We start from the raw sequence: 23,898 nt of genomic DNA, 5'->3' as shown, positions 1-23,898 counted from the left end.
TCCCTGTATTTTATGGCTGCCACCTTGAGAATTTGAAAGAGCTTGTTCCAATCAACATTGTCAAAAGCTTTCTATGCCTATAAATGCTAGAAGCGTAGGTTGGTCTTTCCTTAACTTAGGTTCTAAGATAAGTAGTAGGGTCAGTATAGGTTGCTGTTCCTACATTTCTACAGAAACCAAACTGATATCCTGAGGTCATCTTCTACCAGTTTTTCCATTCGTCTGTTTGGCAACAGTGACTTATTAAATGCATAATTCGGTAATTTCTACCCCTGTCACCAACTGCTTTCTGTGGAACTGGAATTATTATATTCTTCTCGAAGTCTGAGGGTATTTCGCCTGTCTCATACATCTTGCTCACCAGATGGTACAGTTTTGTCATGGCTGGCTCACCCAAGAGTATCAGTAGTTCTAGTGGAATGTTGTATACACTCAGGGCCTCGTTTCAACTTTAGTGTTTCAGTGCGCTGTCGAATTCTTCGTGCAGTATCGTATCTTCTATCTCTTCTTCATCTATGTCCTCTTTCATTTCATAATACTGCCATCGAGTACATCGCCATTGTGCGGAACCTCTATATACTCCTTCCACCTTCGTGCTTTCCCTTCTTTGCTTAGGGCTGGTTTTCCACCTGAGCCCTTCATATTCATACAGGTGGTTCTCTTTTCTCCAAAGGTCCTTTAATTTTTCTTTAGGTGGAACCTATCTTTCCCCTAGTGATTTATGCTTCTATATCCTTACAATATGTCCTCGAGTCACACACACTTAGCCATTCGCACTTCCTGTTGATCTCAATTTTGAGACGTTTGTATTCCTTTTTGTGTGCTTCATTTCCTGCATTTTTATATTTTCTCCTTTCATCAATTAAATTCAATCTCTCTCTTGTTACCCAAGGATTTCTACTAGATCTCGTCTTTTTACCTACTAGATCCTCTGCGCCCTTCACTATTTCATCTCTCAAAGCTACCCATGCTTCTTCTACTGTATTCCTTTCCCCTGTTTGTGTCAATTGTTTTCTAATGCTCTCTCTGAAACTCTGTACAATGTCTGGTTCTTTCAGTTTATCTGGGTCCCATCTACTTAAATTCCTACCTTTTTGCAGTTTCTTCAGTTTTAATCTATAGTCCATAACCAATAAATTGTGGTCAGAGTCCACATCTGCCCCTGGAAATATCATACAATTTAAAACCCAGTTCCGAAATCTGTTTTACCATTATATAATCAATCTGAAATCTTTTGGTGTCTCCAGATTTTCCACATATACAACCTTCTTTCATGATTCTTAAACATCCGTATTCACCTACTGCTTTACATCTCTTCCCTTGCCAACTACCAAATTCCAGTCCCCAATGACTATTAAATTTTAGTCCCCATTAACTAGCTGAATAATTTCTTTTATTTCATCATACCGTGGGCATATAAACGTGTACTACAGTGGTAGGTGTTCACTGTGCTGTTCATAGTAGCTTATCTGCATTCCCAATTTTTATTCATTGTTAAATCTACTCCTGCATTACCCCTACCTGATTTTGTATTGATAACCCTGTATTCACTTGATCAGAAGTCCAGTTTGTCCTGCCACTGACCCAATTAATTATCACTATATCTAATGTTAACCTATCCATATCCCTTTTTAAATTTTTTAGTCTACCTGCCCAATTAAGGGATCTGACATTCAACGCTCCAATCCCTAAACCCCAGTTTTCTTTCTCCTGGTAATGTCCTCCTGAGTAGTTCCTGAATGAAGATCGAAATGAGGGAATATTATACCTAAGTAATATTTTACCCAAGAGGATGCCATCATTTAACCGTACAGTAAAGCTACATGCCCTCAGGAAAACTTACGGCCTGTAGTTTCCTCTTGCTTTCAGCCATTTGCAGTGTGAGCACAGCAAGGCCGTTTTGGTTAAAAGCCCAGACTGTTGCCCTTGCAACTACTGAAAAGGCTGCTGCCCCTCTTCAGGAACCACATGTTTGTCTGGCCTCTCAACAGACACCCCTCCGTTGCGGTTGCACCTACAGTACAGTTACCTGTATCGCTGAGGCACGCAAGCCTCCCCACCAATGGCAGGGTCCATGGTTCATGGTGGGGGAGGGGCAGTGGAGAGCTACATAATTACAATCACTGACAGTAGTCATTTAAAACAGAGCCAAGTGTCATGTGAAAGCACACACATTCAGTATTCTCAGGAAGTAATAAGGGTTTAGTTCATTTCCAAGATAGAAATCAAATTTGATTTAAATAGTGTGCACACATGTAACATACACCGAATTTATTGATGTACTACAGTAATCTTGCTCTATAATTGTTTTCACAAACTGTTGCCATATATTTTATGAAAGTGCCCACATTCCCATAAACATTTTATTTCAGGGTACCTGCAAGTAGTTGTGCTGCATGAAAATAGCCATCTTCAGTCTCCTTAGATTTTGTTGGTGTGGAAGATCTGGGTATAGTACATCCTCCTGATTCCACATTGCTTGTGGTGGTGGTAGCTGTTCCATTGTTCAGTCTGATGCGCACAGAAACTCCATGGCATTTCCCTCTGTAGGCTCTGCCGCACTATTTCACTATTGGCAGAAGCTGCTACAGCATCACTTTCATGTCATGAGCTGCTATCTTTCTGAAATGTACAAAACAAGGATTTAGACATGGAAGGAGATCACTTAACTTCTTGTCAAAAACAAGGTAATTAGAGATAGACCACAAGCTCAGATTAGCAAAGAGTGCTGGAGGAAATACGGACATGCACTTTGAAAGGAACCATCCTGGCATTTCATTGAAGTGATTTAGGTCAATGACAGAATACCTAAATGAGGGTGCCTCAACATATGTTTGTATCACTATCTTTCTGAATAGAATCGTATTGTGCTATCCACTGCTCCACCTCGTCCAGTATGATTTAGAATTAGTAGCCTGTTTGGTGTTCTGGGTAGTGTAGACAAAAATTAATTACTTGGTATCTGCATGTCAATAAATACCCACAGAAAGTTCTGATATCTGTGGCTCTATAACTGCAGCAGTAGATTTAGCAGTAGTACTAGCAGATGCAAAAATTGCATTTCTATAAATTATATTTAGCCCAAAGTATCCAAACAGCAATGAACTAAGATATGGCGAAGTTAATTTGAATCGGGTAATCTGTACATTCTTAAAGCTGGAAATTATTCAAATCTTTGCTCAAACATACTGCCATCAATTAAAGGTTGTTTCACTTAATAAGTCACAAAGTGACCTATCCAAATATGAAAACTTATCTGAGAAATACAGATAATGTGGCAGAAGAAGTGAAGAGTCATATGAAGTTTCGACTTTGACACAATAACTGCTGATTCACATAGCAAGGTTGGCTGAGGTTTCTGGATGAAGTACTGTTGCCATCCTCACTATTTTTATGTAATGACACTTCCATCTTGAATTAAGATCACAAAATATCTCGTTTATGTGTTACATACAAGCATGCTGTATAAACACACTCACTAATGGCAGGGGATCAGAATGCAAATTGACATATACTACACGCAGAACACTTATTTCCAAAAGCTGCAAAGAATCCACAACCTGAATAGTACAAATATAACTGAATAGTACATGCATGCTATTAACTTACAACAAATGCAAGGGCAAAAACTGTTCTAGTAAGTTAAACGTAGCAACTTATAAACTGGAATTACGTTCAATAGCTGTTAATGAAGTTGCCATGCTATTTAGATATAAGTATTGCTCTTTTTAAAATTCAAGGTCTGATGTTAGCATACAGCCGGCGCAAACAGCTGAAAATGATTAGCAGCTAATTGTGCAAGTGCGAGAATTTATTTGGAGACTGCTGTAGGATATACTATCAAGAACTGTACGTGGGTTGTTCGTAATGCAACAGGTGAATGCTGAATCCTCACAGAATCTGTTCCACCTACACGTCTCATACTATCTTCCCATTTGTGAAACTTTGCCGATTTATTCGGTAGCATAATTGAGGGTTTAAAACACACCTGTTTGTCCTTCCATGAGGAAGCCATTTTGCTAGGAAGTCCAAAGTTGGCAGTTTCGTAAGTTGAGATGCACTTCACTTTGCGGCGCTGGAGTTGTGGTGTATTTACCAAGGTAGTAAAGCTCTGTGTAAAGGGAAGTATGGCTGTGCTATTCCCCTGTGTTTGCCGCCATCTGCAGTTCAGGATTGGCTGAAACCGCATCACGTTTCATTAGCACCCCTTGTGGATCCCAAGTCTTACGTGGGACATCTGTATTTTGAAGTTTTAGGTAGAATAATACCTCAGTGCTGTGCTTCCGGCTTTTTGTTTCGAGGCAAAAAGGGAGGAAAACTGTACAGAATTCCTTATGAAGGGAGAGATGAAACAAGAAGGTGAATATGGCTGATGAAAATCAGCAGAGCCAACTGGCAGCCCACGAGGAACTCTAGTCTGTGTCCGTAAAGTACAGTTTTTATTCATTAGTGCACATCATCTCAAGGTTTAAGATTACCTGTGTAACAAACTTGCTGTACCTTGACTCACTTCGTGATCAGATTTGGTGCATCATTATACGCAGTTAGCCTCAAACTTGTCAACTTTGTTTTTAAAAGGTACATCATTTGCAACCTATTTTTTTGGACAAACCGTAGTGAAATCTACATATTTCTAGTAAATCTGTAATGTACCGACTGCTACAAAGGCGTATTTTTTGTTGCACGAAAGATGTAATAAGTAAACGTTGTTTCTCATTTTGTAGTTAGTGTGTAGGCCCAACTGTTGAAGCTGGAAATTGCAGTTTTTGCATGGTTTAGTGTATGTTATTGCGTACTCCAAAAAATATGCCATTATGGCTATCTGTACTTCAGTGCTACATTTTCTGTAAGTTTTGTGAAAATAATTGACGTGTTAAGGACGTGCTTCTTTAAAGTACCTATTACTTGCATTTAGTTGTGTAGGCTAACCGTTTCGACAACAATTGAAATAAACGACAAGAATAGCATAGTTGGATTGCAATGTGAGTCATAACAGTACAGTATATTATTCTTTTAATACAGCTTCTTGTGTACTCAGCAGTCTGATGCAAATACTAGGTAGGCCTACAATATGTGCATCATACAACATTTGTTGTTACACAGGAAACCTAAATGTAATGAAAATTAAACTTGAATGAAGATACATTACCTAAAAGATGATAGTTATCTCATATAAAACGAAATTTTTCAATTAGTTTGCATTCAGAAGCTGAGAGATTGATACGTGTTAAAATGTTTGTCTATAGCTACTGTACCTAATTCATAGGCACTGAGCTTCATGCACTGTATGTAGTTACAAGTAGCATGTGCTCTGTTCTATTTATATCACAGATTTACATATGTTATATTACAAAATATAGTTATCATGTATAGTTTTGAAATTTTTATATTGCTTAAATAACAAAGTTGGTAATTAAATTGGCTGATGGTACTGTTTCTGTTTACCAGAATCACTTCACTCCAGACCAGTTTCAAACAAATTGAGCTGGTGGAGTGATAAAACTTAAACCAGATGCTGTGCCAACCAGTTTTGGTGATCGTAAGCTACCAGAGGGATGTAAAGCTCCTGCTGAGAGGAAACCTGTCGGCCTACTAGAGAAACGAACTGAGGATACCGGTAACTGGAAAATAACGTTCACAGCTTCAAAAGCTTTTTACATACGTAAAGCTGTCACTTGCTGCTGAATTATGACGTTCTGAAATTCTTGTGTGACAGCTAACAGATGACATTTGTTGTTTTGATCAGTAGGACACACAGAATTCCCCTTTACAGCATTATGCTTGCAAACAGTATGCTCACTTCTATCATAGAAGTTGTTGTAGGAAATCCTTTGTCAATTAAGTACAATAAGCATATACTTTTTAAAGGTTGTTGTAAATACGTAGCTTAGAGTTTATTCTTTTGAAGTTATATTTCATACTATCATTTTAACCCTCAGTTGTGTACAGAAGTAGACTCAAACATTTCATTTATAACAGCTGCATATTTTTCAAACTGGCATATCCAGGGTCTGTTGAGGTTGAGAATAAAATACTATGTCACAAATTAATTTAGCAAACAGGACCACATCTCTTACATACACACTCCACTTCTATTGCTATTTGGTGGAATAAACAGTGATGTCTTTTCTCATACCTTTCAGCTATATTGTTTCTACTGCTAGTCATTGGATATTGTATATACAGTATTCTAATTTACAGTTAAACATTATGCCTAAGTGAGAAAATTGATGCTTTGATTTGTTACCACAGCTGTTTAAATTTTACGTCAAAGTGTATGGCTTTTCCTTACCATTTATGTTTTTTAAACACTGTATACAGAGCTTTGCATTTGTTGCCAATACGTGGCACAACAGGTACTACGATGTGTAATGTTGTGGTTAGTTTTGTTCCTGATTAAATAATCTTTTATTGTAAATAATATTCACTTGCACTTAACTGTAATCCACATTAAAACCCACATCAGAAGTACCCCTGGCCTCACAGCTCTTATAATTTTAAGTATTCAGGCCTCACATGCTCTGTTATTATTGAACTTGGTATAGTGAAGGTCTGTTGAATTCCATTGCTGTCGGATTTCTGTGTTGCTAAGCAAACAGCTAAGGATTTTTGTAAACACTGTGGTAGTGTTTGTTGGGAATTAAATATAATTGGTCACCTATAATTTCACTTCATATATGGGATTACTTTCCCATTTCATAGTATCACTCATATTGTTGTAGATTTGCCTCTGTCACTTGAAACTAAGATTTTTGCATCTGACGAATCTTTAAATCACATACCACAGCCTACTGAGAAACAATTTCTGGCCGCTTGACAACATATTATAGTATTAAATGCTTTTTATTTTTGACGATTGTAATATTGCAAATTTGTGTTCCAGAGGTTGGAGAGCCTTCAAATGTGACCAATGACATCAGTCCTGCGGAGAACTTGGACACTACAGAAGATGATGTCCCCACCCTGAAGAACCTAGTACAACAGCTTCAGGCTGGAATTGAAGCTTTAGAGGGAAAACTCAACCTCTCTCAGAAAGAGAAATGAGAGTGTGTTTAGAAAAAGACAACCTCCTTGCCAGTCTGCATGGTTTATTTGGTACAGATTGGTTTGCAGTATTAACAAAGGGGACATGTAGAGGTAGCAAATGGTCAGTGGAAACACTGCAGAAGTGGCTAAAAATTAGACTAGCTTGTGGTGGTATGGGGAACAAACCCCTGTCTTGTGTTACGCGAATGCACGTCGGAGCACTTAGTTGCATTATTTTTATGGCCCACAAAGAATATTAGTAATTTGTACAGATAAAAGGAATATACTGTTAGATAATTATGTTGTACAAAGGTTTCCCTACATGAATTGTGAGGCAATACTGACCTTACGACTTATCTTAGAAGAAAGATTAAGGAAAGGTAAACCTACATTTCTAGCATTTGTAGACTTAGAGAAAGCTTTGGACTATGTTGACTGGAATACTCTCTTTCAAATTCTAAAGATGGCAGGGGTAAAAGACAGGGAGTGAAAGGCTATTTACAATTTGTACAGAAACCAGATGGCAGTTATGAGTCGAGGGGTGTGAAAGGAAAGCAGTGGTTGGGAAGGGAGTGAGACAGGGTTGTAGCCTCTCCCCGATGTTATTCAATCTGTATATTGAGCAAGCAGTAAAGGAAACAAAAGGAAAATGCGGAGTAGGTATTACAATCCATGGAGGTTCGCCGATGACATTGTAATTCTGTCAGAGACAGCAAAGGCCTTGGAAGAGAAGACGAGCGGAATGGACAGTGTCTTGAAATGAGGATATAAGATGAACATGAACAAAAGCAAAACGAGGATAATGGATTGTAGTCGAATTAAGTCGGGTGATGCTGAGGGTATTAGATTACGAAAAGAAACACTTAAAGTAGTAAAGGAGTTTTGCTATTTGGGGAACAAATAACTGATGATGGTCGAAGTAGTGAGGATATAAAATGTAGACTAGCAATGGCAAGGAAAACGTTTCTGAAGAAGAGAAATTTGTTAATATCGAGTATAGATTTAAGTGTCAGGAAATCGTTTCTGAGAGTATTTGTATGGAGTGTAGCCATGTATGGAAGTGAAACATGGACGATAAATAGTTTGGACAAGAAGAGAATAGAAGCTTTCGAAATGTGGTGCTACAGAAGAATGCTGAAGATTAGATGGGTAGATCATGTAACTAATGAGGAGGTATTGTATAGAATTGGGGAGAAGAGGCGTTTATGCCACAACTTGACAAGAAGAAGGGACCAGTTGGTAGGACATGTTCTGAGGCATCAAGGGATCACAAGTTTAGCATTGGAGGGCAGCGTGGAGGGTAAAAATCATAGAGGGAGACCAAGAGATGAATACACTAATCAGATTCGGAGGGATGTAGGTTGCAGTAGTTACTGGGAGATGAAGAAGCTTGCACAGGATAGAGTAGCATGGAGAGCTGCATCAAACCAGTCTCAGGACTGAAGACCACAACAACAACAACAACAACAACAACAACATGAATCTCTGTATCCCCAGCGATGCATGGTCCTGATTGCTCTTTTATTCAGTGTTAGGATTCTGCTCATGTGTCTATCAGCAGCACATCCCCATACCTCAATTCCGTAATTAATGTATACAAATATTGTCCCATAATAAGCAGTATTTAATGTTCAGAGCCTAATATTAATATTTTGCTAATTAAGTGCAGTGAACTGCTGATTTTATTGCATACAATATTGATATGGTCTACCCATCTAAGATTTACGTCTAGGTATATCCCCAAAAATTTACATTTGTCAGTGTCTACTTTTTTGATGCCACTTATATTATCAATACAGATCTGGTATGAATTACGAAGTTCAAATGGTAATAGCTGGGATTTGCTAATATTGACTTTTAGACCTTGATCGTGGAAGTAAGTAGTTATTTGACTTAAGCCGTCAGTTGCAGCCAATGTCAAGTCATTAGTTTGTTTGCAAGAGAACAAAAGTGAGGTATCATCTGCATAACTTACTAATTGGGAGTACAGAGGTGCCTCTAAATCACTAATCTACACCAGGAAAAGGAAAGGGCCCAATACGTAGTCCTGAGATAACACTTTGTTTTGCTGTTTCATAGCTGGATTGGAAATGTTTGATCTGATCATTAATTTCATAAGGTAGTTTTGTACACAGCTTACGATTGGTTAGATATGTGATCAGTAGTTGTATGGATGTGGCATTTATATTGTAAGTTTCCAGTTTGCTTAGTAGTAGCTCATGGTTCACTGAGTGAAATGCTTTCATAAGGTCTAGAAATATCCCTGCTGTCTGCATTCCCTCATTCTGGGCATCATACACCTTGTGGAGAAATTTGGTAATTGCTGTAATGCTGCCTGAAGTCGTGCTATGTTTCTGCTAGTAAATTATTCTTTGTGAAATAATCAGTGAGTCGTGCCAACAAAACAATTTCAAATATTTTACCAAAAATTGGTATTAGTGATATGGGCCTGAAGTTTGATAGCTCTTCTTTCGATCCTTTTTTATGCACGGGTTTAACTGTACTTTTCTTCAATAAATTTGGAAATGTGTGCTCCCTGATACTACTGTTGATGATATGGGTTATTATTCGAACTTTATTCTACACTCACTAACTTGAAAAGCAGTTTCCAGCTTAGGGTAAGGCTTTGCCATTGGAATCAAACCTTTGTTATTAAATGGATTTACAGCTGTAGATATACAATATACATTAAATGTATTGCAGATTTTATCTGGATCATTAATATAGTTTCCTTCATGTAGGATTCTGTCAATTTGAGCATCTAACTTGGGGGCAGCTTTGCGATATCTATTTATTAAATTTCATGAAGTCTTCGCTATATTTGTGGACTGAGCTATTTCCTTATCTAGGATATGTTTTCCTACATTTGAGAGCTGTTCCCAAAATTGTTTTTTAGCTTGATTGTACTTATCCTTAAATATTTGCAATTTAGTTGACTTATGTAGCACACTTAGATCCTCAGTATTTTGCCTGAGGTTAATCATGTAAGCTGGAACAGTCAATCTGCTGTTTTTTACATTTTGGTTGTGAGTTACTACTTTCTTAATTTCTTACACTGGGCAGCAAAAATTAAGATGCTGAAAACAACATCATAAAATTTGTCCCATTTGTATTCGGACCCTTTTTGCTGAGGAACTAGTTGCCATTCCTCAGATGCTAGTTTACTTTTAAGAACATTAATGTTTTTCTCTTTAAGCATTCTTTTATGTACTACGTCCTGAGTCTTTTCTTGGCTGCTTGTGTGTTCTACTACGTCCTGAGTCTTTTCTTGGATGCTTATGTGTTCATAGGTTACAAATTAACATCTGAGTAGTGGAAGTCCACATTCCAGCATCTAATACTAAGTATTATGTAGTCTATTCTTCTAGAAGGAGACTGAGTTACTCTTGTATCCGAGTTTACTGCATTCATAAGATTATAGGAGTTAAGGGTATCTGTTAGCCTCCTGTTACGGTTATTGCAAGATGTTGCCTCTGTATTAAAGTCACCAAGTATTGTTACCTTGTTTGGGTCAGTGTCCCACTGTTCTACTAAAAATATATATGAAACGCCCTACCTCTGATTTTGGTGGACGATAAATCTCAATAATTTTCAGTTTCACTGTGCCCTTTCCGCAACCTTTGATATGTAGTTCAACGCCGGCCGAAGTGGCTGTGCGGTTAAAGGCGCTGCAGTCTGGAACCGCAAGACCGCTACGGTCGCAGGTTCGAATCCTGCCTCGGGCATGGATGTTTGTGATGTCCTTAGGTTAGTTAGGTTTAACTAGTTCTAAGTTCTAGGGGACTAATGATCTCAGCAGTTGAGTCCCATAGTGCTCAGATCCATTTGAACCATTTTTTTTTTAGTTCAACGACTGTCACTTCAATCAAGCCTTCATTATTAATTTATTTACTTTGAGCTGCTCTGTAACAAATACTGCTACACCTCCACCTTTATGATGCTGTCTACAGTAGCTATTTCCTAGGAAATAGCCATCTAGTTTAAAGTAAATAATTTCCTCAGATTTCAGACCATGCTCGGTTAACACAACTACATGAGGGGAATGATCATTTACAAAAGTCTGCAAAACATTGAGCTTATTTCTAAGATATTGTATATTTAAGTGCATGAGCCTTAGTGGTACTTTCAGTTTGTCACTCTGAATTTCCCCCTGTTCTGGATAGTTTGTATTGGGCCAAATCCGGTTGGAGTTGGTCCTTTCCACTAGATTCACTGCGTGTTGGGATTTAGGGCGATAGTCTGTCTGTTTTCACAGCTGTTTTAATGAATTATTACGTCAACAGCTTTGTTTATGTCTGATTCAAGTCTCTTTTTACCAGTTAGATTTAAATGTTGACCATGTGTTGTGAAACTAGTGTTTTTGTATCTGTTGACATCAAGAAGTCTTACATTTTTAAACTTGGAGCAGAGATGTTATAATTTTTGATTTGTTCGTCAAATTTCATTACGTACACAGCACCAGTCCGCCAGATCAAATCTCAGAGTTAAATTTTCTACTATCACATTTGTAGCCGACAGCAACTGAAGGATAATGATCAGATTTCTTATAAATGCACTGGTCTGATAGCAGTAACATTGTTTGATCCTGCTATGAGAACAACACAGTCACTTTTAGTGGAACTGGCAGATTCTTTTTGTATATATTGCTGATTACATTTCTGAATTTTGCTCCAGGCCTAACAACAGCTGACGCAGAGTTTGATACAAAGTTTGAAACGTTGCGTGCATGGCTGTCTTCCAATATTTTTAATTTGAATCCATGATGTATTTGTTTTTACATGGCTGAAGAATTGTTCTTTGGAGATTTCGTGTTTGTTTTTGTGATTTTTAACACTGCAAAGCTGTCTTCAACATTGTCAGACACAAGCTTTTTTTTTTGTTCTGGTTTTGAATATGTATGAAATGTTGGTGCTCGTCTGCTATTCTTACACTATTTTTACGTGAATTATCCTGTTCTATTTTTTTTTGGCTGCAGCACATTTCTTGGGTACACATGATTTAACAGTTACAGTACATTTGTTTTCATTTACTTTTAAATTATTGCTGCTCCCCAGGATTTTGCATTTGTGTTCTAAAGCAGCACACTTTATTTGTAGGGCTTCAATATCACATTGCAACATTTCAATTATTGAATCCTTGTCTCTGATAATGTTTGTATACTTCTTTTCACATGTTTCTGTTACACACACATCACACGACCACAAGTAGTCCACAGTTATTAATTTTACGCTTATTTTGCAACAGTTTTCATGAAATTACCCCGAAAGTCAAGCTTGATCTCCTGCTACCAGATGACGGATGAGAGTAGTATCATTCCATCATTGGAATATGATTGAAGCATTAGTTGTTATGCTGGGTGGTATTACCTGAAAATGGAAACAAAGAATAGGTTACCATTACACAGGCCATCATCTTCCAGTTCTCATGTCAAAAGCATCACTATAAGCATTTAGTGAATCTGAGGCACTCGGTATCAATGTTCGCTACGTCATGTCAGATACAGGAGGCCAAAATCAAGCTGTATGGTGAGAATTTGGAATTGTTATTGTTAGGTTTTGAAAATTAGTCAAATTTTGCCAGTGTCCTTGTGGTGATAACAGGAAGCTATTTTCGCCAGAGATACACCACACATTTTGAAAATATGAGGCAAAATGTTGTCAGGGAACAATATCTACCTTGTAATGAGGTACATATAAATCATGTAAAGCAGTCGCTTGAGATAGACAATGGTTGAAGTCTTAAACTGGCTCCACAACTGCGTGAGAGGTGTTTGATGCCAAACCTTTATGATAAAATGAAAGTTGACTTGGCTACTGCCCTAATTATCAGCCAGACTGCAGCAGCCATTGAGTATGGTGTCAGGACAGAGAAACTGCAGAAAAATGCTTTAACCACAGCATGGTTTCTAAAGCACGTTCATAAGTAGTTTCGCCTCATGACATGTAGAGCTCCAGTTATGGCTCCGAGTCGTTCTGATGAACAAACATACAGTGAGGCTTTCTGTCATCTTAAGGACACCCTGTGTTTATTTTGGAATTGCAGGACAAATTCCTGAATGAGAAGAATTTGAAATTTGCTCTAACAATTAGATTTGCACAAGATGCCTTAGAAAATCTGTCTTCAATGGTCCGTTTCAAAAATCCAGAATTAGCGCGGTGAGAACTGAAAACAGCACTGATGGTTATTACTCTTTCTTAATTCTTTACTTCTACCACTGATAATGAAAATTAAGACAGTAGTTTCCTGGCAGAATTAGTGCGGTAATCTGTAAGTGAAGATGGGGATAAGTGTGCTGAGGAAGTTGACGAGCCACTTGTAACATGGTGTTTGATGATGAGCATCAGTCTCTCTACTATTTATGTTGTCACAATGTTAGGCAAGCTATGAAGCGCCATGCGCTTTGGAAATTTTGCGAGGAGAGCCTAATCACATCTAAAGAAAATTCCTGTACGTGTGTGAACATGCTTTTACATCTGAAGTCCTTTACAGATACCTCACTTATTCAGCCATCAAGTGGGAAATTACTCACAGGTGAATTTTTGCTCTCTGATATAGCCACTTCTGTGTTTGCATCAGTGAAGGAGAAAGTAGTTTTCGTAGCCTGCCACAGTGTACAGAAAAAAATATTTCACAGTTTGTTGGCAACAAGATAACATATGCTTCTAAATGAGGCAAATAAAATATACCAGGGTGTAGTGACACAGGGCAATAGAAGCATGGCCATGAGAAAATTATTGCAGAATCTGTGACTTCCAAAATCACCTTTTACTAAATAATTTCGAAAATTGACATTGAAACTTCTTTTGGTTATCATTAACATCTTGAGGCACAAAATCTGTGGTAACATTTTCTCTTCAAATAATCTCATTTTTGTTTGACTTAGAGATTTTTATAAAATTTTTGTTCCATGTTTCTGAGTGTGTAATGTTATTATTATCTCATGTAATATTTGTTACATTTTGCAAGCAGACTCTGTCCCTGTCAAGGGTTAAGAATGATTCATATATAAATAAAAACTTCATCCTTCAACCTGTGTACATATTTGGCATTTGTGCTTTACCATCACCTTTGTTTCTTCCTTATGCTTCATTTGCTTTCTTTAATTTCTTTCTCTTGATTTTAATAGTCTTTTATACATACAGTGTATCTACATTTTATGTAATATTGTAGAGAGGGAAAAAGTATAAATACTTCCAGGAAGAAATTAGCTTGTACTCCATACTCTTTCCTAGCCCAGAATGAAATAGCACGTACAAAATCTGGTGATGGTTCACAGGTAGGCCACCCTTTTTGAAGAATACTTGTTTCGAAACATGGTGAAATTTGAAGGTTATTTCATGTAAATGTCATGTACATTTTGTATTGTAACTGCTATTTTTATTTCTCTTCATAATCTGACAATTTATGTTGAAATCACGAATGTGTGAGCGGAAATGCAGTCAACTGTGGCACATGCTGTAGTTAAAGTTACTGAATGCTTCTGATAGTGAAAATAGACAAGTTAACCTATTGCTGCAATATTTTAATATTTATACTGATAAAGTTACACTGCCATTCTGGCTAAGTTTAGGTTAGTCTTAGACAACACTTATTTTACCAACGTGGAATTCCGTGGGTAACTTTTTAGCCATCGAAAAAGTAAATCGGTGGTTAGTAAGTAGTTTAAACAAATTGTTCTAGTTCAGTAATGCAGGTTTCCTTTGAAATTTAAAGATATTTGTATAGACCTGTTATTAACAGTTTTAATTTAAGTGAATATAAATGTAAAAATAAGATTTCTTCAGGATATTTTTAACAACACGTATTACAAATAATAGTGCAGAGATTGTCTTCAGAGTAGAACAACACTATTCAGCAATACTATATAGTAAATACATTCCCTCAAACATTTTCAGATACTTAGTGTAGATGTTCACTTCTGTTATGGGCCATTCCCCTTTCTGTTACAGTTATTGGGTGAGATTTATTTTTTCTATTGATAAACTGTCTTTACACTACAAAACTCCATCTTAGCCTTCAGGTCCAAAACCGGTTTCTTTTTTCCTTTCTTGGTCCTGGAAATGCAACTTATTTAAAAAAACTTGTTTTATATATCTGCTGCAGTGACTTTTCCAGCATATGGTTTACCTTCATGTAGTGTAATGACAACCATTTATTTGAAAGCCATATTCAAAAACTAATTTAAATTTGGTGACCAAATCCCCCAGCAAACCTAGAACCATGTACATTATTGGTAGTGCAGAAATGATGTTCACAAGTCCCCCATGATTGTGAGCACGCAACTGCTGTTTACACCTAATTCAGCTAATTTCAGGCTACTATCAGGAGCATCTCTAGGCTCATTATTTTAATTTCAGTGCCTGACCACTGCAGCAAAAGTCCTTATACATTTGCTTGTTTTTGGGTTTATCTTGGTCACAATGGGAAAGGTTGCAGGAACTTTACTTAATGATTCAGTTAAATTTATTCATTTATGGCCTTTTGTCTTTCTACATTTCTGTTAGTTTCCAATCCATTCGAAGAGCAAAAAAACGTCAGAAGAGCTAATAGGATGGTTTGATGGTAATTTAATTACAAAACAGAAATTTTAGAGATAAAACTGACACTGTAAGGGCATAACATGAGAAATAGTGAGTGGTACCATAGAAAGTTATCATGACTGGTAAAAAAAATTGACCTTATTGACTGTAAAGTAGGGTTTAAACTCATATTTAGGAGGCTCATGATAATACATTGTACTTTGTACAACACAATATATTGTACAAAAAGTAAATTTCATGCTATGCAAGTATCGAATCTATGATCTTTTATTTGGTAACCATTGTTACCTGGAGACTATTATTACAATTGCAACCTGGTTGCTAAAAAGAATTTATTATACAGTTATTACTGTTTCCTACATACTCATTTTGATCGTAGACCTAGTTTTGTTTGAACACATTTTAAAAATATTGTATTCTTAATCATTTTTCTAATGTCATAGGACATTTGCACACAAAATTTTATAGCATACATCTGACAAAAATAAAAGGAATGTGTAATCATATAGGCACGTTTATCAGTTCTATTTACTAACGTACCATGCATAAATATTTGAATCCAATGCTTTATTTTGTATTAAAAAAAGACATTGGTCGTATTTTCGTAGTACCAAGGAGCAGGAACAAGAAGTCGATATAGAGCTTTACGTTAGCGATAGATTTTTCCTTGCACTTGGAAAGTATTGGTTCCCCTGACACCTATGAGTATTTGATAATAATAATAATGATTTTACTGTCTTCAGGCCATTACAGCAATTGACAATGCCAAATGAAGATACAATTTATAATACAGTGTGATAAGGTATTGACTACTGAAATATTTTAGCTTATATTACAATAAATGTACAGTGGGTCATCTGTTAGATTACTGCAGTTTACAGTTGAAGAATTCATTGATATCATAGAACGGGTGGGCAATAAACCATTCATGCAATCTTTCTTTCAATGTATGTTCAGGAAGATCCTGTATAACATGTGGCAGCTTATTAAATAGTTTGTGCCCTGTGACTTCATAGCTATTTATTGATTTTGATAATCTGTCGTAAACCGTGTATATGTGCTTGATGCTTTTTGTGTTGTAGCAATATACATTTACTCTACGTTCCACATCTTGTAGGTTGTTCTTTGTAAAGATTAAGACGTTGTATATATATATATATATATATATATATATATATATATATATATAATGGAAGGAAACATTCCACGTGGGAAAAATTATATATAAAAACAAAGATGAGGTGACTTACCGAACAAAAGCGCTGGCAGGTCGATAGACACACAAGCAAACACAAACATACACACAAAATTCAAGCTTTCGCAACAAACTGTTGCCTCATCAGGAAAGAGGGAAGGAGAGGGGAAGACGAAAGGAAGTGGGTTTTAAGGGAGAGGGTAAGGAGTCATTCCAATCCCGGGAGCGGAAAGACTTACCTTAGGGGGAAAAAAAAGGACAGGTATACACTCGCACACACGCACATATCCATCCACACATACACAGACACAAGCAGACATATTTAAATATGTCTGTATGTGTGGATGGATATGTGCGTGTGTGCGAGTGTATACCTGTCCTTTTTTCCCCCTAAGGTAAGTCTTTCCGCTCCCGGGATTGGAATGACTCCTTACCCTCTCCCTTAAAACCCACTTCCTTTCGTCTTCCCCTCTCCTTCCCTCTTTCCTGATGAGGCAACAGTTTGTTGCGAAAGCTTGAATTTTGTGTGTATGTTTGTGTTTGCTTGTGTGTCTATCGACCTGCCAGCGCTTTTGTTCGGTAAGTCACCTCATCTTTGTTTTTATATATATATGTGAAGAATTTGTAATTATCCTAATGGCTTTCTTCTGCAATAATAGGCTGTCATGTATATGACTACAGTTACCTCACAAGATAATTCCATAGGATATTATACTTTGGGAAAATGCAAAATAAGATAATCTGATGTATGTTTCAGGTACACAATTTCTGAATTGTCTTAATAAATAAATGACTTTAGATAGCTTACTACTAATATAATTTACATGTTGGCCCCAAGATAACTTTTCATCTAAATAAACTCCCAGGAATTTAACAGAACTAGGGTCATCAGATAGTGGCTTGTCTCTTAGAGTGAAGATTATCTGCTGTGTTTTACTTTCATTTAGCAGGAAACCATTTGCTCTGAACCAATATGCTGCGTGAGTGAGTGTAATTTCAATGCAGGTTTTAAGATTGTTACTGATATGAAGAAAAGTCATATCATTTGCATTCAATACAGTGGTGGATCTAATAAACGAGGGGAGGTCATTGATCATTATCAGAAACAGGAAGGGGCCCAGTACAGATCCCTGGGGCACACCTACTTTAACATATTCTATGTTTGACATTTCCTTACCAACACAAACTACCTGTTTACAGTTGTTGAGATAAGCTTTTAATAGTCTGAGGCAGTTTCCTTTGATGCCGTAGAATTCTAGTTTCTGTAGTAGGGGCGTGTGCTCGACACAGTCGAAGGCCTCGCTTAGGTCACAGAATGAGACCTGAGCAAAGCCTTTGTTCTCAAAAACTTTGAGAATGTAACTGACTACCGTGTCGATTGCGTCGATGGTCGACAGATTCTTCCTAAACCCGTATTGTGTAGCATTAATTATTCCTAGATTCTCAAAGTGAGATGATAATTGTTGGTACATCATGCATTCTATTACCTTGGAGAATGCGGGTACTCTTGAAACAGGCCTGTAACTAGATGGAGAGTCTTTATCTCCCTTTTTGTATACTGGGACGATCCTAGACAGTTTTAACTCATCAGGAAATATCCCTCAGGTAAGCACTTGTTTATGCATTTATGATAAGTTCTTTATCCTTGAATGTTAAGGTAACCTATTTTAACTCATCAGGAAATATCCCTCAGGTAAGCACTTGTTTATGCATTTATGATAAGTTCTTTATCCTTGAATGTTAAGGTAACCTATTTTAAGATCCACACTCCTATTGTTTACACACTGAACACTATGGCAATTGGTTTTCAAACCTTTTACAAGGCTTATCTTTTGGATTTCTGCCTCTTGTTGCCTTTTACTAAAAAATTTTGTTCACTTGGAGTGGTAGCACATCTACTGTTGTATGCCTACCTCTTCCCTCCTTGTGGTGATATTGTAGATGAGGCTGCTACTATAGGAATGGATGGAACTGCTGTTATGGTGTGTGGAGGAACTGTTGTGGAATCTGGTGTCTGAGGAGATAAGGTTGTTGCTTCTTCTTCTTCTGCTGCTGTTGAATCTTGCAGATGAAGTGTAGTAGGTACTGCTTGATTGATTGATTTTTATTGTTGTAGAGACCTCAGAGATCAACTGACGCATTGCAAAATCAATATTACACAGTCTAAATGTTACACAAATAATTACAAAAACAAGAAAAATATTACACAAATAATTTTGGTACCTTCACACAAATACAAAACAGAGAAACTTCTGGAACAAATCGATATTGCATAATAAATTTAGCCAATTACAGACTTACTCATATATAGAAGCATATAAAAACTGATCACAAAGTGTAGTCATACCATATTCTTTGCCTCCCGTAAATATTCATCAGTTTCATAAATGCTGAGCTCAAGAAGAAATTCTTTTACTTTTTTTTTGAATTGTTGAATTGGAAGATCCCTGATATGTTGGGGTATGGCATTAAAAATTTTTATGGACTTTTATAAGAAGCACTTTCGTGTTTTTTTTATAGTTACATCAGTAAGAAACTAGGTCCTGCTTGTTTCTTGTGTTATAATTATGTCTCATGTCATACTGTCGATAACTCGGATAGTTTTCCTTAATATGCATTACACACTGTAGTACAAATATTGACGGCAGGGTCATAATCAGTAATTTTTTAAAGCTTGGCCTACAGTGAACTCTGGGTGCCAAGCTACATATCAGTCTTGTTGCCTTCTTTTGTAGTTTGAAGACATTAGCTGCCATGCTTTGATGTCCCCACAGTATTGTACCATAGGAAATGTGACTGTGTATTAAAGCAAAATAAACCACTTTAAGTACTGGCACGTTTATACAAAGACACAGCTTTCTTAGAGCAAATATTCCTTTGCAAATGCTGCTTCCCACATTTTCTATATGGCTACCCCAGGATAATTTTGATTCAATTGAGATTCCAAGGAAATTAACATCATTTGAGCTCTGCTCAAGTTCAGTGTTATTATTCCACGATACATACAGGTATTGTATTTTTTTTTTTTTTTTTCAGTTGACACAAAGGGGATTAGCTTTACACCAATTTTCAACTTTGACAGTGCACTGGTCTGCTTCATATTTCACCTTCTGGGCTGTTTCTGCAGTTACCTGCTGCAGTGTTTGTTATGTGTGTAGGCACAATTGCTGCTTCCGCCTCTACTGCTGCTATAGAAGTAACCATTTCTTCAGGCTCTGCTTGCGTCAAGCAAGGAACTGGAAGAGCAGCAATTACTTCTTGGTTGCAAAAATGCAAGCCTTTGAGTATTGCCTGTTTGCTTTTATGATTTCCACGTTCACACAGGACCATTCCGAAAGGTCCTGCCTATGTGGAATTCCGACTACAAAAACTGATTTCTCTCCTGTTGAATTTAGTATTGCCTTAAGGTTTCGTGTTGCACTGTGGAGATCGTTTTTATATACATTATTGGCTCCAGCTATGAGGACAATATGACGATCATTTTCAGTTTCTATTGAGTTCTTGGACGGCTGCACCTGGTTTGACATGACTAGTTGCTTTTATACAATGACTGTAACGTATTTTTGCAATTTCAGGTCCATAGCTATCAGAGAATATTTTCACTTTGAGTTTGTCTTCACGTTTATTGCGGAAGTTTCTGCTCAGGTGCTTGTCACTATATAGATTCGGCGAGTTGTCGTCGTCGTCGCCACAGTTTTCGGTGGCCTAATTTAATGTTAATTACGAAAAGAGGTGTTGAAACTCGATACCACAACAAGAACTGCGAACTCTGTTTTCGATATTAATAAAGGATAGCAGGGGGAAAACTGTTTCATGCTCGCCACAACAAACACTTATCGACTCATTTACCTTGAATTTGTCGCTAAATATCTGACATGCTTCATTTGAAGCTACTAACCAGTTTTAGCAGTACAACAGACGGCTGAGTACACTTGTTTAATATACACGGCTAAATGTGCTGCAGAAGTCACTGTATCACCAGGGCCATACGTCCACTATACAAAGCCTTATGCTTTGCAGCGCTCGCCATGCCATCTGTCGGCGGCAGTCCGTACTATGTGAGGCCGGCTACTATGACACGCAGGCTGGTGCATCGGTGCATCACTGTTAGCATTCAACTGCGATTCTTATACATATGTTTTAACAACGCGTTTCAAGAGACAATGCTCTCATCATCAGGTTGTAAAATCTATGTCATGAAATTTAACGGCCTAAAAAGACAAAATACCATCACAAATAGTCGGGAAGTCCATAGAGTAAAACAGAATTAAAAGTATATTGGGCTGTGGGTCCTCGTCTTCCATTTAAGTTGTTGACACAAGTCAATGGCCGTCCCATAGCTACCTGGTATGCAGTCGCACTGCGCCGGCTCGGGAGCTGTTGTGGGCTGCCGTGCCGCTCTCTCTCTCTCTCTCTCTCTCTCTCTCTCTCTCTCTCTCTCTACAATACGAGCAGGTGGAGGAGTTAGAATCGCCTCCATTACACCACCTGCCGTCTTCTGCTAGCCTGGATTTCCAAAACTGAGAGCAATGGACAGGCTGACGCCGTACACAAAGAAGAAAATTGTCATAGCGCTACTGGGAGTGAGGGAAGACTAATCCCGAACCAGTTGGTACGAAAGCATATATTCGTGTCATTTAACTAGCACTTTTCGTCATAATTCACGAGATCCACTGGGTGAGACGAAACGCGGGAAGTATTTTGACGTGAAGCACCCTGCTTTGGATGGCAGCATTGTGCTACTTACACTTGATCCACATAAAGCTGCAATCTAAAACAAAGATTGAAGGATGCTTGTAACTCGATACAAAAAGCTAAACTAACATGCAAAGAGCAAGTGGATTAAGTTGCAAGTTGGACAGAGAAGAAAAATAAACAGGAAAGTAAAAGTAACCTGGGTTGCACTACAGTAAACTCGATACAGGCTTTCCAAAATTGTTTGTGACTTGTTCGAAAGGCAAAGACTAGAAATACAACCAGATTTGACTTTAAGCAACGACATATGCCGGTGATCTTAAAAATGCAATTCTTGTAGAGGAGATGCTTGTTGGTGGTTTCTGGAGAGGATGGGGGTATACTGAGTTGCGGGAGCCCCACAGCGTGCTGGCACAGGTAAATTCCAGCTGTGATGGACATGGGTTGTAAGCTGAAGGCAACCATATACTATATCGTCACAGCGCCTCATTGTAACCAGCTTTCAGGCACGGAATATTTAATCCGTACCCTCCAAAAATTGATATGTTCTGAACTACAATGCATGTACACTCATGTCACTTTACAGTTGGCAGGTACAAATCTAAATAAAACCTTGCCAGAAAAGCTTACGAGTACGACTTCAATTCTTCACAGATAATCAAAAGAGATGGGTACTTATTGCTATTTTATTAGCATACTAGATATAAATTATTGATGTAGCTACGGAGATGTTTGTTACATGCAATATTGTGGTGCTAAAATTGCCAATGCGAACTGAAATAAAAAAAAACATTGGAGTATTGCGGTGTTCCTCGGTGTTGCCAACAGATGGCAGCTCAAGACGCTGCCTCAGAACTTATGGCGATCATTTAATCCCCGTCACTTATCGCCGTCCTCAGTTCGTGATTGGCCGAAAACGAGTCGTTTTGGCGGTTGTTTGTATTTCGTCATTATTGGAAGTGGCAAGTCCTAATTATTTGAGTCGCACTATTAACCTTTTTGTCTATGACGCGAAAAAGTGTTCTGCTAGCAATACATTGTAGATTCGTTCACCGCGGAACTATTGTGTGTTTACGAAAGTGTAAATGCCCTAAGTGTAAGAAAATGATGTTAGCTGTAATGCGTTTGCATTAAGGCATTTCTTTCATATGTAATATGTAATGGACCCCCTTGCGTTTTTCGTAGTTAGTGCAATTTACGTACATTATATGGGTAGAAATAGTCGTTGAGGTCACGTCCTGTATTTAATGTCAATTTTCCGATTTTACCACATATGTTTTTTGACAAAAATGTTTTAAATGCGGTGCGAAGCACAACATTAGGCTACAGCTCAGAATAGTCTACTACTCCTACTACTACTATTGTATATATTTCGTTTTGGTGAGAGGGGCGGGAGTAACATCACTGTAGCTCACATGCTGAAACTGCTGCCTCGTTACTTGCAGACTGTATTGGAGCCCACTAGTGATACAGTGTATCATGCACACTATTAGCAGCTATGGTTCTGTATTCTTTTGTAATTCAGAAGTAATTTAACGAATCATCCGTGTGTGCTAATATAGCTATCGAAAGGGGTTGTGTTTCACTATCGCTTATAGTGAGATCTTTGTTGAAATTTGTGGTTATTCAGGTAGTACAAAAAATGGTAAATTTTGTGCAGGTAGGCTATAGTCTACAAAGATCCTTTTCAATGTCGTATAATCTCACCCCCCCCCCCCTCCCCCCCGAAATTAATGGGAGGTGTGAGAACTAGTGTTACTGCCAAGGATACAAAATATACAAGGTAACATTGGAAATCCCAATGTGAGTACTCGAACATCCGAAGGCATAAAAATACGCCAAGAATTCAGGGAGTTTATGAAAAATATATTCCCTAATACAGCCTATATTTAGTTGCCGGAAATTCGGCTCGAAACAAGATTAATAAACTTTAACATTTTTTTTTTTACTGTTTGCTATGTATGCATAGACTGCCATTGTCCGGATACTAAACAGAGCTGTTAATTTCCTATTGTAGACCTCGGCATTATGATGTTGGTAGAAATACTGATTGAAAGTGGTTGTTAAATGGCTCGTGTGAGGTAGAGGCGTCGACAGTTTGCACTTGAAACCTTTACTGAAACTGCCAGCACTATGTTGCTGGTATAAGGGGCTGTTAAACGCTAGTTTGCTGTTATCTTGTGTGTGTGTGTGGGGGGGGGGGGGGGGGGGTGCAGTATGCAGTATAAGGTTTTGCATTTGTCGTCAACTGGTATCTCTGTTTGTTAGTTAATTAAAGTATTCGATGGTTGTAGTACATTGTTCTGATAGAGATGGCAGGGAGGGGGGGGTGATTGGAATAATGGTGATTGTACGTAAATGCCCCAAAAATGTTGCCAGGTTATTGATTCAGGAATATTGATCAAATAGATAATGCGTGTCACTTCAGCAAGTATTGTCACC

The 23,898-nt window shown here is 37.7% G+C and overlaps 1 long non-coding RNA gene across 1 annotated transcript in view; it reads left to right on the top strand.

The window, feature by feature from the left end:
• LOC124720237 overlaps positions 1-7,219 on the top strand; it is a 28,304-nt gene extending 21,085 nt beyond the window's left edge. The window contains exons 2-3 of the long non-coding RNA XR_007006093.1: positions 5,449-5,617; positions 6,884-7,219. This is a non-coding gene — a long non-coding RNA (uncharacterized LOC124720237). The remainder of the gene's footprint in view (positions 1-5,448; positions 5,618-6,883) is intronic.
• Positions 7,220-23,898: the final 16,679 nt, after the last annotated feature.

The sequence above is a fragment of the Schistocerca piceifrons genome, chromosome 11, assembly GCF_021461385.2.
Source record: "Schistocerca piceifrons isolate TAMUIC-IGC-003096 chromosome 11, iqSchPice1.1, whole genome shotgun sequence".
In the NCBI taxonomy this organism is placed as follows: Eukaryota; Metazoa; Arthropoda; class Insecta; order Orthoptera; family Acrididae; genus Schistocerca; species Schistocerca piceifrons.
Note: the sequence above shows the minus strand (reverse complement) of the source record. Positions and strands in the feature narration are given on the sequence as shown.